At 35.5% G+C, this 14,799-nt stretch overlaps 1 protein-coding gene across 2 annotated transcripts in view; it reads right to left on the reverse strand.

Annotated features, from left to right (window-relative positions):
• LOC120344932 (myeloid differentiation primary response protein MyD88-like) overlaps positions 1–14,799 on the reverse strand; it is a 179,651-nt gene that overhangs the window by 102,790 nt on the left and 62,062 nt on the right. The gene's annotated exons all lie outside the window — the stretch shown is intronic.

Consider the following 14,799-nt stretch of genomic DNA (forward strand, 5'->3'; position numbering starts at 1 on the left):
TGAGCAATATAGGATTTTACATTTTCATCTTCTTCTCGAGAACGACAATACTTAGAGACTTGAAATTTACATCACATGCAGATATTATGTCCTCCATCATAAATTGCAAATTTTATGCATGACTGACCACGCTTTCACGCTCCAGTGAGCAAAACGCCTCTTCAGTTTTTTTGCGATTTCTCAAAATTGATACATGCTATTGGGTTGAAATTCATAACAAGGATTAATGGACATGTTCCGGATACGATATGTCAAGGATACGCATGAGTGAACTCAGCGATACGCTCCAGTGAGCAATATAGGATTTTACATCTTCATCTTCTTCTCGAGAACGACACTACTTAGAGACTTGAAATTTACATCACATGCGGATAATAAGTCCCCCATCATAAGTTGCAAATTTTATGCATGACTGACCACGCTTTCATGCTCCAGTGAGCAAAACGCGTTTTCAGTTTTTTTTTTACGCGGGAAGCCTGCTAAAGCTGCACGCAGCTCTAGTTATTATTAGGCTTCCCGCTGCTTGTCAGCAGGGAACCCATTGTATTTCTGTGTTTTATTATTATTATTTATTATTATCATTATTTATTTATTATTATTATTATTATTATTATTTATTTTTATTATTTTTTTTTCAAATTGGTCCTACAAACTTGAAATTCACCTCAAATGTGCAGAAGTTCTCAGCTAGCAATAAAATGCAAATTTTATGCATGACTCACCACGCTTTCACGCTCCAGTGAGCAAAACGCGTTTTCAGTTTTTTTGCGATTTCTCAAAATTGTTAAATGCTATTGGATTGAAATTCATAACAATGATTAATGGACATGTTCCGGATACGATATGTCAAGGATACGCATGAGTGACCTCGGCGATACGCTCCAGTGAGCAATATAGGATTTTACATTTTCATCTTCTCCTCGAGAACGACACTACTTAGAGACTTGAAATTTACATCACATGCAGATAATAAGTCTCCAATCATAAATTGCAAATTTTATGCATGACTGACCACGTTTTCACGCTCCAGTGAGCAAAACGTGTTTTCAGTTTTTTTACGATTTCTCAAAATTGATACATGCTATTGGGTTGAAATTCATAACAATGATTAATGGACATGTTCCGGATACGATATGTCAAGGATACGCATGAGTGACCTCGGCGATACGCTCCAGTGAGCAATATAGGATTTTACATTTTCATCTTCTTCTCGAGAACGACACTACTTAGAGACTTGAAATTTACATCACATGCAGATATTAAGTCGCCCATCGTAAACTGCAAATATCATGCATGACTGACCACGCTTTCACGCTCCAGTGAGCAAAACGCGTCTTCAGTTTTTTTACGCGGGAAGCCTGTTAAAGCTGCACGCAGCTCTAGTTATTCATTATTATTATTTTTTTTTTTTCAAATTAGTCCTACAAACTTGAAAATTCACCTCAAATGTGCAGAAATTCTCAGCTAGCAAAAAAATGCAAATTTTATGCATGACTGACCACGCTTTCACGCTCCAGTGAGCAAAACGCGTATTCAGTTTTTTTGCGATTTCTCAAAATTGATACATGGTATTGGGTTGAAATTCATAACAATGATTAATGGACATGTTCCGGATACAATATGTCAAGGATACGCATGAGTGACCTCGGCGATACGCTCCAGTGAGCAATATAGGAATTTACATTTTCATCTTCTTCTCGAGAACGACACTACTTAGAGACTTGAAATTTACATCACATGCAGATAATAAGTCCCCCATCATAAATTGCAAATTTTATGCATGACTGACCACGTTTTCACGCTCCAGTGAGCAAAACGCGTCTTCAGTTTTTTTTGCGATTTCTCAAAATTGATACATGGTATTGGGTTGAAATTCATAACAATGATTAACGGACATGTTCCGGATACGATATGTCAAGGATACGCATGAGTGACCTCGGCGATACGCTCCAGTGAGCAAGATAAGATTTTACATTTTCATCTTCTTCTCGAGAACGACACTACTCAGAGACTTGAAATTTACATCACATGCAGATAATAAGTCCCCCATCATAAATTGCAAATTTTATGCATGAATGACCACGCTTTTATGCTCCAGTGAGCAAAACGCGTCTTCAGTTTTTTTGCGATTTCTCAAAATTGATACATGCTATTGGGTTGAAATTCATAACAATGATTAATGGAGATGTTCCGGATACGATATGTCAAGGATACGCATGAGTGACCTCGGCGATACGCTCCAGTGAGCAATATAGGATTTTACATTTTCATCTTCTCCTCGAGAACGACACTACTTAGAGACTTGAAATTTACATCACATGCAGATAATGAGTCCCCCATCATAAATTGCAAATTTTATGCATGACTGACCACGCTTTCACGCTCCAGTGAGCAAAACGCGTCTTCAGTTTTTTTTTGTTACGCGGGAAGCCTGTTAAAGCTGCACGCAGCACTAGTTATTTATTTTTATTATTTTTTTTTCAAATTGGTCCTACAAACTTGAAATTCACCTCAAATGTGCAGAAGTTCTCAGCTAGCAATAAAAGGCAAATTTTATGCATGACTGACCACGCTTTCACGCTCCAGTGAGCAAAACGCGTTTTCAGTTTTTTTGCGATTTCTCAAAATTGATACATGCTATTGGGTTGAAATTCATAACAATGATTAATGGACATGTTCCGGATACGATATGTCAAGGATACGCATGAGTGACCTCGGCGATACGCTCCAGTGAGCAATATAGGATTTTACATTTTCATCTTCTCCTCGAGAACGACACTACTTAGAGACTTGAAATTTACATCACATGCAGATAATAAGTCCCCCATCATAAATTGCAAATTTTATGCATGACTGACCACGTTTTCACGCTCCAGTAAGCAAAACGTGTTTTCAGTTTTTTCACGATTTCTCAAAATTGATACATGCTATTGGGTTGAAATTCATAACAATGATTAATGGACATGTTCCGGATACGATATGTCAAGGATACGCATGAGTGACCTCGGCGATACGCTCCAGTGAGCAATATAGGATTTTACATTTTCATCTTCTCCTCGAGAACGACACTACTTAGAGACTTGAAATTTACATCACATGCAGATAATAAGTCCCCCATCATAAATTGCAAATTTTATGCATGATTGACCACGTTTTCACGCTCCAGTGAGCAAAACGAGTTTTCAGTTTTTATGCGATTTCTCAAAATTGATACATGCTATTGAGTTGAAATTCATAACAATGATTAATGGACATGTTCCGGATACGATATGTCAAGGATACGCATGAGTGACTTCGGCGATACGCTCCAGTGAGCAATATAGGATTTTACATTTTCATCTTCTTCTCGAGAACGACACTACTTAGAGATTTGAAATTTACATCACATGCAGATAATAAGTCCCCCATCATAAATTGCAAATTTTATGCATGACTGACCACGCTTTCACGCTCCAGTGAGCAAAACGCGTCTTCAGTTTTTTTTTACGCGGGAAGCCTGTTAAAGCTGCACGCAGCTCTAGTTGCTATTGTCTTTACTGATGTTAATGTTGTTATCAGTGTAATATAAAAAGCGTTTTTAATCCAAGTGTTTGGCCACCTGATTTCCTGAAGATGGGAGTGTTTTCTGATGGCCTTTTATTTTTTTTTATTTATTCTGGATCTAATGAACGTTTTCCTAATTCCAATCTCTAAAAATTCATTCTTACCTCACTATTGAAAGAAATTTGATTGGAGTGTTTTTGCACGCTTGTACAAACAGACTGGTTTACATATTCACACCTATTCTTCAGATTCGAAACTTACACCAATTGCTATTTAAAAATACTGAAAGCTAATCAGTAATCCTTGGTTACTGCAACCTCTTTGCAAGAAAAATTGTTAATTTAGTTATTATATTATTTTTTGTGTAATTATGACGGTATATATTTTATACTTTTAATAAATGCTATACATAATGTACTGAAACAAAAGAGTTGCCATATTTTATACAATCGAATAAATAGATATATAGATACGAGGCAGTAATTGGTAATTCGTGATATAGAATTGTCGAATTGGGTAATAGTGTAAAAACAAGACGGCGATGCTCGAGTATATGTACACGAAAGCAAAAAGGAAGTAGTAGTACGGTTATTCGATCTCTTACAGTAGACCAGTGGTTTTCAACCTGTAGGTCATGGCCCATGGGTGGGTCAGAGCTCTTTTTCAATGGGCCACAGAGCTAGGCATAAATCAGAAAGAATGCAATATTGCATCTGTAAAATAATTTCTTTGGGATCAGGAAAGGAACAAAAGATTTGATAAAAATGTTACGTTTGTGATATAGTTTCTCCCTAATATCGCATTCTCTGACACTGTGTTTAAAAAAGTCCATGCTATGGTGCGACATTACGACCGTTATAGCACAGCAGCCAATGCTAAAGTTACGAAGGTAATTTATGTGATTATACGGGGGCACACCATAAGCGCAAACAAATTTAACAGCGAACTTCAAAAAGCACTATGACGTAGCCTATGGAGTATGGCTGAAATTTCGTGTTGAAATCCGAAATCTACCACGATTTTTAGGATGTTAACCCCACAATTTATTGCTTTGTCGATTGAAGTAACTTGGATTGACTGAATTAGCGGTCAATATTAGATAAACTGATTGTGACGAGTTACGCGAACTGCTACCGGCTACCGGCTACCGTGCTCAACGATTTATTTCAATCCATACCTCGATCCTAGTAGAAGAATATAGTGAGTCGAGGTATGGATTGAAATAAATGGTTGAGCACGGGTGATTCATCATTTGTCTGGATCGGTACGTTACGGCTGTACGGTATGGAGCAGGCGCAGACAGTGTTTCAGTAGTCTATATTCTACGAGACTATCCGTATCTCCCATTCTTTCATGAGTGATTGCATGGGTACCGGCACGGTCAGACGGTACCGTACCGGCATCGCACGAGTGTCCAGCCAACTGAGCAGTTAAGCAGCATTTTCCAATTAAATTACCTTCTACACGTAAAAACAAATTTTCGGATTCAATTCTATATTCTCTTATCAATATTATAAATATATTGCTTGTGGTTGAACTTGTAGCATGGAGAATTTATAGAACATTTTCGTTTTGAATTTATTGGATATTGCTCATGAAAATCAGTAGTGAGTTAGAAACCCAGGAAACACTTTTGTGCGTGTAGGATTAAGCCTGACAACGTTGGTCCCAAGCAGCATCAAATTTTCTAAAAATAAAAACGTCTGACAACGATGGGCGACGAGGCAGACCATCGTTGTCAACCTTTTTATTTTCTTTTTATCAAATTTTTTTTTTAAATTTTTTTTTTTAATTTTTTTTTTTTTTCGTTTTTTTTTTTCGTTTTGATTTTTAATATTTTTTTTTAATTTTCTTTTTTCTTTTTTTTTTCAATTATTTTTATGTTTTTTCACAACTATTTTTTTATTTTCGCTTTTTCATTTTATTTTTTCATATTTTTTCTTAATTGTACGCGTGACAACGATGGGCCACCATAAACCTCCGCTATTAAATTAAAATCAAATATCTCCTCCAAGTTATCTTTAATGTTTAATTTTAGCTGTTCAACAGTTTTGGAGACGAAATTTGCATAAGGTAGAAACAGCAAAATGCGTACGCACGACGGTAACGATATAATGGTTGAAATTCAACGCCATTTTCCTGCACTTTTTAATTTGACTATAGAAATATTTATGATTTTTTTTATAGTTTCATTCATAGCTTTATCTTCAACTAGTTGTCTACAATAACGAAGTTTTCGTCAAACCAAAACATAACTAAAGCCTCGTTGCGGGAAATAGAATTTGTTTGCAAAGTTTTAATGTCATATACCAACGGTGGGCAAACCGCGGCTCTTCTCGCTTCCATTAAATATTATCCAAATTTAACTAAGCGAAACCATAGCGCAACAGTTTTTTTTTTAATTTTTAAGCAGTCTAAGGAATTTTAGTTATGATTAGGACAAATTATGTTTTAGTATGAAAATCGTTGTAGCGTGGAATCTCAAATTTAAATTAATCAAGCGACAAATCTTACGTCACAGGGGTCAAATGTTTGTTGCTGATAGTATGCCGAATGCCGTGATAGGATATGATTCACATATTTATTCCGAATAAGAGGAAATCCGAAATGACGGCTTAGTCTTATGGCGAACCCCGCCTCTCGTCCGGTTACCAGTCAATGTCGGGTATAGGATTAGTTAGTCAGTTAATTGTTTTCAGATGCATGTACTAGAATAGATGGTGGAGAGAGCCGTAACCGTCCATCGGTTACGTCAGTAGTCGTCAGTAGTCAAATTTCGTGTACTTCCGGCCCAAATATACACATTTCCGTTAGCGTGCGGTTCACATTATTTTCGCCAACGAACAATTGACACAATAAACTTGCACTCTCTATAGTTGTGTTATATATTATCAAATAATGCATTGTTTTTATTTACGTCTTATCAATGTGAATAACGATGTTTTTTTTTGCAATTTCGCTGGCGTGCAGAACCTCGTCCAAAGGACGTTCTGACAAGCGAGTTCGAGATTTAGTCTTAGTGTAATACATTTTAGATAAAGCTGCTCACGGCAATAATACGTTACACGTTTTGCACTGATGTACATATGAACAGCGGCGCAGCCCCGGGTTGAATTTCGTATTTGCAAGGACACGTTTCGTAATTACCTTTAACATTAAATTTCTTAAATAATTGCGGTTGACATATCTAGCAACTGGAATAAATGGAACAAACTGGACTTGGAATGCAAATAAAAAATATTTTTCCATACCAGCACTTTGCAATGTAAGACCCTCGTCGCAAACTTCCCTCCGTTTCCCAGACATTTCTAAATTCCAAAAATCAAAATTAGCTCAACTTATAATTACAACCACCGATGGTTGTAAACATTGAGTGAATGTTCATCAAGTAAACGACATAGAACTGCTGACGCTATTTATTACAAAACAAGAACCGTACAGCCGTTTGATGCTACTATACGCCCGTCGCCGATGTCCACGTAAAATACGTTTTTTTCATCCGTACTTACAATACTGCGATAAAAAAACTAATTGTTGATATCCCAGTGGAACAAGAAATACATTTGTCTTCAAATACGTGACGAAGGGGGAATTTGGGAAACCAATATATAAATGTTCACAACTTGGGTACCAAAATTTCGCTGACAAAAGCAATAATCTATTATACCAAAATAAGCTCTGTTAAAATCGTACGCGATATTAGCGACTCTTTCGGTTTGGGTCCACTGATGATATGCTACAGTATTTCACCTAATGTTAGATTGAATTAGGACGTTTTTATAATCATATAATCAATTTTTATAACTAGAATAAGGTGTTTTTTGAATTATTCCGGAACTCGGTGGATCACCAAAAAAAAAAACGGAGTGTTACTCTCTGACCAGCGGATCATTGGTTCGCCATCCCTGGTCTAAGCTATTCTTCATTTGTTGAGTTAAGTTTTTAATTAGCACTTAGCCTACCTTAGAGAAAATTATTTTTGAAAACGTCGAAACATCCACAGAACATTCGTAGTTTATATCTTTCGCACATGACGTTCAATAACGGTGATCAGTGGCGCATAAATTCACGGAAATATGCTCATGATAATGTCCCATGGGGTGATTTACGCTTAACCCAAAACCTGGTCAAAAGTTTGTTCAGTTTTATTCGTTGTCGCGCGATATCAATATGTTATCATGTCAGTGGTTGAAGACGGTATTTATCGCTGAAAGGCTACTAACTTTATTTAAATCCATAAATTCCACGGGAGTTCGTTTTTCACTTGGAAGTTTTGTGTGATGTCGCGATCAAAATTGAAATTTTCGCACCGTGCTTGGTTCTGATCACATCTCAGTGATTTGGGGGTCAGACTAACAGTATTGTAAAAGATTTGATGCTACTTCGGTTCGGATTTCGTGTCCACATTTTTCAGCATTGCTTTGTCGTTACAAGAAGTATCAGTTCTGATAAAAGTTGCAAGGCAAACATTAACTATTGTTTTTTGATGAATGCAGTTAATTAATAATAGCATTTTTATTTGTAAATAATAAAAATAGCATGCCTCGAAATCGATGAATAATCGATGGGTAATTTAAATGGATATACAGATTAAAACGTTTGCCTCAATTGAATACTATTCTGGGGCGAAATTTCCCATATTGTAAACAAGAAAATGCGCCATTTACAATAGTTTCCGCAGTTATCTTCACTCTGATAATATTTCATATTCAAAATAACATGGGGTATAAGTAAATTGTATTTGAACAACGTGTATACAATTAAGATTCGAACGAGTTCTACAGTATGCATCCATGTGTTACAGTCGTCAAGAAGTCTTGCTCTATTGTAATTAACAACAACAACAGTACCGGACGTTTAGGAAAACATGCAGTAGCGAATCACACGGATGTGGTTTACTTCAATCACAGCCTACCGCAATATTTCCTCTCATGACGTCACTTGATTTACCTGATTTGGTCTTCTCTACAAAAACATCATTCATTCATTTATCATTCATTCAGTTAGGAAAACCGTACTATAGATGGTAACAACAAAAATACGAAAACGGATATGAAATTCATGACGTAATACTATGTGTTTTTGATGTACGGCTAAACTTGATTTATAATTGGAAATGGATGACTGATTTTGTTTTGTGCATTCTCATACCAAGAGCAGTTTCTTAAATTGATAATTAGAATATAAAACATGCTGACAGATCGTTGGATATATAACCATTGGAAGTATTTGGAAAACTCAGTTTTGAAAATGTATTCTATATGAATCTTATAATCTCTCAATTTCCTAGACACGATTGAAACATTAGATACTACTTGATTTATTGTGATCTCGCAATGTGGCAGTTGTTTACTAAACAATTTACCAGTTTCACTGAGTCCACTTTTGAATGTCTTACTTATTTTTATCATCACACAAATGCAAAAGAAAGCGGTTATATCTTGATTAGACTGCAACCAGTCTACCCGATGAAAAATCCGCCTGGTAGTAAGCGCCGGATTAATTATTAAACAATATAAGCACGTGCTTGGGGCACCAAGCAAAGAGGGGCACCACAGAAATTTTAATAGCAGAATTTTATATACTTTGTTGGTGTTTATTTAAAATATTACGAGTTCACCATACGACTCAAACTTCAAAATGTTAGCTTATTTTTAGTCGAGTATTATATTATCCTTCTTTATCAAAAGTAAACACGGAAACTTATATATTGGACACGAAATGGGCCTATGATGCGCTTCGTAAAATTGTTGTTGATTTATCTTTTTAGTATTATCCTTGTTGCTGCATTTTTGTTTAAAAAAATTTCTTTTCTCTCCAACAATTGGACCAATAAACCAACTGGGGTTGGAATCCCGAGATTAAAACCATTTTTTCTAACTCTTTGTGCCTGTTTTTTTTAGTAAAAACACTCCTCTGTTTTAAGCGTGGGCCATGTGACAGTAGTGACGAAACGCAGAGCCGACTTAACGCCGCGCAATCTTGTTTTTTAAGCAAGGTCCCAAAATATCAACTTAGACGGACTTGCTGGTTATTTGACGATGGCACCAAGCTTGCTCACGCTGCAAGTTTTCAAATTACTCAAATATAACAATTCGTAATAAAATGAGTGTCTAAAGAAAAGTGGCATAAGGAAAACACGGCGGAAACGTATTTCCTTGCCCATCACACAGTGTTTAGTTTGATTTCAAGTAATATCTGTCACGAAAGAATATAATTTGGAGCAACATCAAGCGCGAGATGCAGAAAATACAACGTTAATTTTAGGGAATCATTTTTTAAATAACTGAAGGCTTTATATATCTTCTTTAGAAGAACGCCATCTATGCAACATAATAATGGTCTAACTAGAACGGTAAATTCTCGTTGCTTATTAAATTTAAAGTAAGTAAACTCGCGATATTTCGATCACTTTTGGGTTTTCTTCGACCACCTCAAACGTTTTTGCGGTCCTTCAACCTAGCGACCTTGAGCCACCCTGAGGTAGACTACTATAGGTACCGGTAAAATTGCAAACTACAGTTGTGACTGGTATTCTTTGGTATTTTCATTCACGTTGAGACTGGAATCATGAATCGTTATTGTCACACACCTTCAGGATTAGAGCTCAACCGTTATATAGGCCCGATGTTGTGTGTTTGCCGATATATCATATCGGCAGTAAACGGCCGATATATCATATCGGCAGTAAACGGCCGATATATATATATCGGATATATATAACAGTTAAAAAGTTTAAAATGGTTCGTAAAAGTGGTTTTATTAACTGTTGGTTGTGATTATTTTTAATGGATAATACACTTATGTGGTTTATTGTTTTTATAAATAAATTACACATGAGGGGCACCAAAGTCTTCAGTGCTTAGGGCACCAAAGGGGCATAATCCGCCCCTTCTGGTAGTACATACTTATCATCAATATCATTAAAATATTTTCTAAGAGATGCCTTAAAAACGTTCGAATCACTTTACTTCGACCCTTCAAATGTTTTACACTTTAATAAGGCGGACGGACTTCTTGAGACAGAGTATACCATTCTCTTCAATCCGGAGATAGATGTTATCTTTAGATAGCAACAAACATGAGGTAATGGGATTGTTGAATAGACAGACAATGACTATATCAGACACAGAATGACGAAATTATAAAAAAAGAGTGCTTATTCGAATTTCGTGCAACGCAAATTATGCTAGAGTTAATTTGAGTCCCGACGCAGTCTACATAGGAAATATCATTAAATAGCACATATTTTGCTAAGATCCATTTTGTTTAAACTATGTAAAATATATATTTGAAACAATATTTTGGGTTGGTATAATTGAAGATTATGGTAAAACACAGGGGAGATATATGACAATGTAACAAACAACAATAAATTATGGAAAAATGTGTACCGGTTCATTACTACAGAACATATTACCCCTTGCTTTGATAAATCTATATATCTCACCTTGCATACCATGCAAGGGTGTGTAGAAGGGAAGTTAGAAAATCCCGTAATTCTAGCAAGAATTACCTAGTTATTATGAATGATGTAATGCTAAAGTATGTTTAAACGAACTGGGGCTTGTAATCGCGGAAAACAAGAAGAATTTTCCAAAGAGACAGAAGCTCCAAATATCTATGTGAATATTTACAAATTTAAGGTGTGAAGTAGCTTCCTTCCTGAACTATTCCATTCACTGCTAAATACAGAACCATTTGACATGATAGTTGACATGATAACAACCATTGCAGTTGAAGCCGTAAAAACGTTTCAGTCTTGGGTTTCTAAAAAGCATTATTTAATTTCCGACTTCAAAGACAAAGTTGGATGAGTTTTTTTAGTATATTTTATATGAGATTTACTGTATTATACATTACTGTATTATATATCGTCAGGTACGTTGGGTCATGATCCTGGTTGCAACAAAGCTTATTTAATTAGATCAAGTGGTTATAAAAATTGCGGAGTAATTGTGGAGTGAGTAAATGAAACCTCTCCGCAAATAATGGAATAATCGATTTCATGTTGCCATTGGCTACAAGGCTATACTATACCTCTTGTGAGACCCGATATTGCAATAAAAATTTGTCTGTTTTTTTTCAATTGATGCAAACATATTTGTGTGAAATATGAGAGCAATTTATACTACCTTTGACCTTCGATACAAATATTTGAAGCGGCGCTTCCTGTGATGATAACGCCAGGTAAAGTTTGGATAATGTGAAAAGGTCGTTAAATGGGTCGAGAAATGTGTCTGATGTCTGAAATAAGCCAAAATCGCGAGACTGTGACTTAGGAGTACGTATAAAAATTCCGTCAAAATGATCCACAAAGATTTTTCCAATTATGCCGATTCTCTTTCTATTAATAATAACACCTCTCAAATACCTGCAATAACCCTAAATCACTGGGCCGTGAATATTGAGGGGGTAAAAAAAATTTCTTTGAAAATAACTTCTGTCAACGTCATTCTGAGACATTATGCAACCCGCCGATGAGACTAGACTGGGCGCTACCGAGGAAAGCGAAATTAACAATTTTCTGTGATAAAATAACCTAATAAACGGTAATAAACCGTTCCGGGGTTTAGGCAACGCATTTTTTAAAAGCCCACTTAAATCTTCCGAACCCAATTAACACCGTTTGAGGTCAAGTTAAGTTATTTGTACAATTGAGTTGAAGATGTACAAAGCAAATCAAGGATATGATAGATACATTGTAGAAAAACTTCAACAATTAGAATTGTGAATTCTATTAATTTATCATAAAAATATTGAGCCCAAGATATGAAACACCTCGACTTTTAGATGGTATAATATTATCTACTCAGTACTCATGTAACAATATAAAGATGAACAATCGATGGTATAGCGTCATAGACTATAGAGAATAGCCATGATGTGACAAGGGCGTTACCATAACCGCAATTAAATTCTATTCAATCGTGTAAAGACTAGGAAGGAAGTTCATAAAATCAAATGATTGGCTCGTCATTTCATTCAAAGTCATTGAAGCTATAAATAACTAATGACCTTGAATTTGTTGGACTTAACATTAGTTCATGCACACATTCTAATATCACAAAAAACTTAAATGTACAACAGCCGAAATAATTCGTCTATAAGAAAATAAAAAGATGCCCATTGAAGTAGAATGGAAAGAAATATATTATCAAAACTACTCTCACCAGGAATTAATAAAAGCTTGAAACTGACTATTTCTTATTGCGTTAGTAAAGTACAATTATCTGTAACAAGAGAGCAATGTCTTAATATGTAGTCACAAAAGTCGCGAATTGATACCGCAAAGCAAAGAGTTTGCTGAAAATATCGCGGCACAACAGCGTAACGGAATAAAGTGCCCCATTTGTCGCGATAGGAATGCCCCAGTGAATTACATTAAAACAGCGAAATGCTGGGCAAATAATCCGATGTACTAGAACTCAATGGGAATTGAAAAATGAAAAGAAGCCTCCAAAGCAGATAATATATCCATTTCATTTTAATATATTTTTTCTAGTTGCTGACCTGCTTCAAGTTTGTATTGATTAGTAATGATTGCTATGCAAATAACTGTTTGTTGCATGATAAGAAACCAGAATATCGGTCAGAGACCGAAGACTCATCGATCGAAAGTTAAGGGATCCCCCAAAACAGCGCTCTTACTCCACAGTGACACCTTGTGTACCATCACTAATTAATTATTACCTCGCTAATTATACGATATAATTCATCCAAAATCAATAGGCTTCTGAACCGTGATATGATGAATGCACATGCAAAATTTAGAGCAGATTCAACCACGCCTTCGTGAGATATTGCGTGCATCTAACAGACAGACAGACAGACAAACAGACAAATACCTACCAACATACTTACCGATCTAAAGATCGATAAGTAATGATGTAAATGCCATTATTATACGGATTTCGCACGCAGCAATGTTTCTATAATGCATGAAGTTTCACGGATTCAACATTTTGGATCATCTTGAATAGTGACAACTATGCACGTTGCTACAAACAGTGTTTTGGTGGAAAAATGTAGTTGATATCATTATATATAATATTAGATTTAACTAGCTTGCTTACGTATATTTGTACATCGACTTATTACATGAATAAGCGTATTAATTTGTTTCAGATGTTTTGTAACTACTGATAATCATGAAGCACAAATTATCCTCTTCAGATGCCAAAAGACACACCTTTATTCAATCGTTTAATTAACGTTCATTGAACCGGTGAGCATTCATAAGAATTCATACTTTGTTGCACAAGAATGGGCCTGAATTAAGGCAAATTTTATATTGTTAGCAGTTTAAGACTGTGATTTTGTACAGGAGACAGCCGATGGTTAGTGTTTGCTAATTTGTAGTTACAGGCAGTGGTGGGATTCAAATTTTTTGTCAGCCGGTTCCATCATACAAATGTCGAATTTTCAGACGGTTCTGTTACAAAAAGTCGTGTGATGCTAACGGGTTCGCTGATCTCATGAAATTCCGTGAGACGGTTCTATAGAACCGATGCGAACCGGCTGAATCCCACTACTGGTTACAGGATGTTTGGGCATTATATTAGCCAAGATTTTCATTGAATACTGCTTCGATGGACTAAACCTTGACGATGGTTTTAGAAATTCGAAGGAAAGTTCATTCTCTTACCGTGTTTGGTATAAGTATCTACTAAGTACGCCTTAACAAAAAAATATTTCACCTTTATAGCAATATGTTTATATTATGTGGGAATATAACATTTACTGCATTATGACAACATCCGATAACTTATTGGCGTTTTGAATGATCATTGAAAAAGAAAAATATATATCGAGGAGTGATTGAATAAACATTAGAACTTTATTTAACATTGCTTTTAAGAAGTATATTAGTTATTAGAAAAATTTGTATCCGACTGCGTTGTTTCATAGATGGCGGTCATTTTTTTTATAAAAGTTTCGCAAAAAACAGATACAAACATTCAACCAAACTTAGATAGATTATAAATGAAAGAAAAGATCACTGGCCGGATTAGACCTATTCAACACAGACATGGCGAGATACAGGTAGTCAGGATGACTCCTAATGACTTAGTGGAAGGATCTCCATAAAGTAAATAATTTATGCGAGTTCAAAGACGAATACGTTCGTCATTTCTGTCCCCTATAAAATACCGTTTTGCAGAGATAAAGATATCATCAATCATCTTCTTGATTGAATAGGATATTTTATATAATATGAGTAAATAATTATAAACACGAACAAAAATAGCTTTG

Source organism: Styela clava, chromosome 5, assembly GCF_964204865.1.
Source record: "Styela clava chromosome 5, kaStyClav1.hap1.2, whole genome shotgun sequence".
Classification (NCBI taxonomy): domain Eukaryota; kingdom Metazoa; phylum Chordata; class Ascidiacea; order Stolidobranchia; family Styelidae; genus Styela; species Styela clava.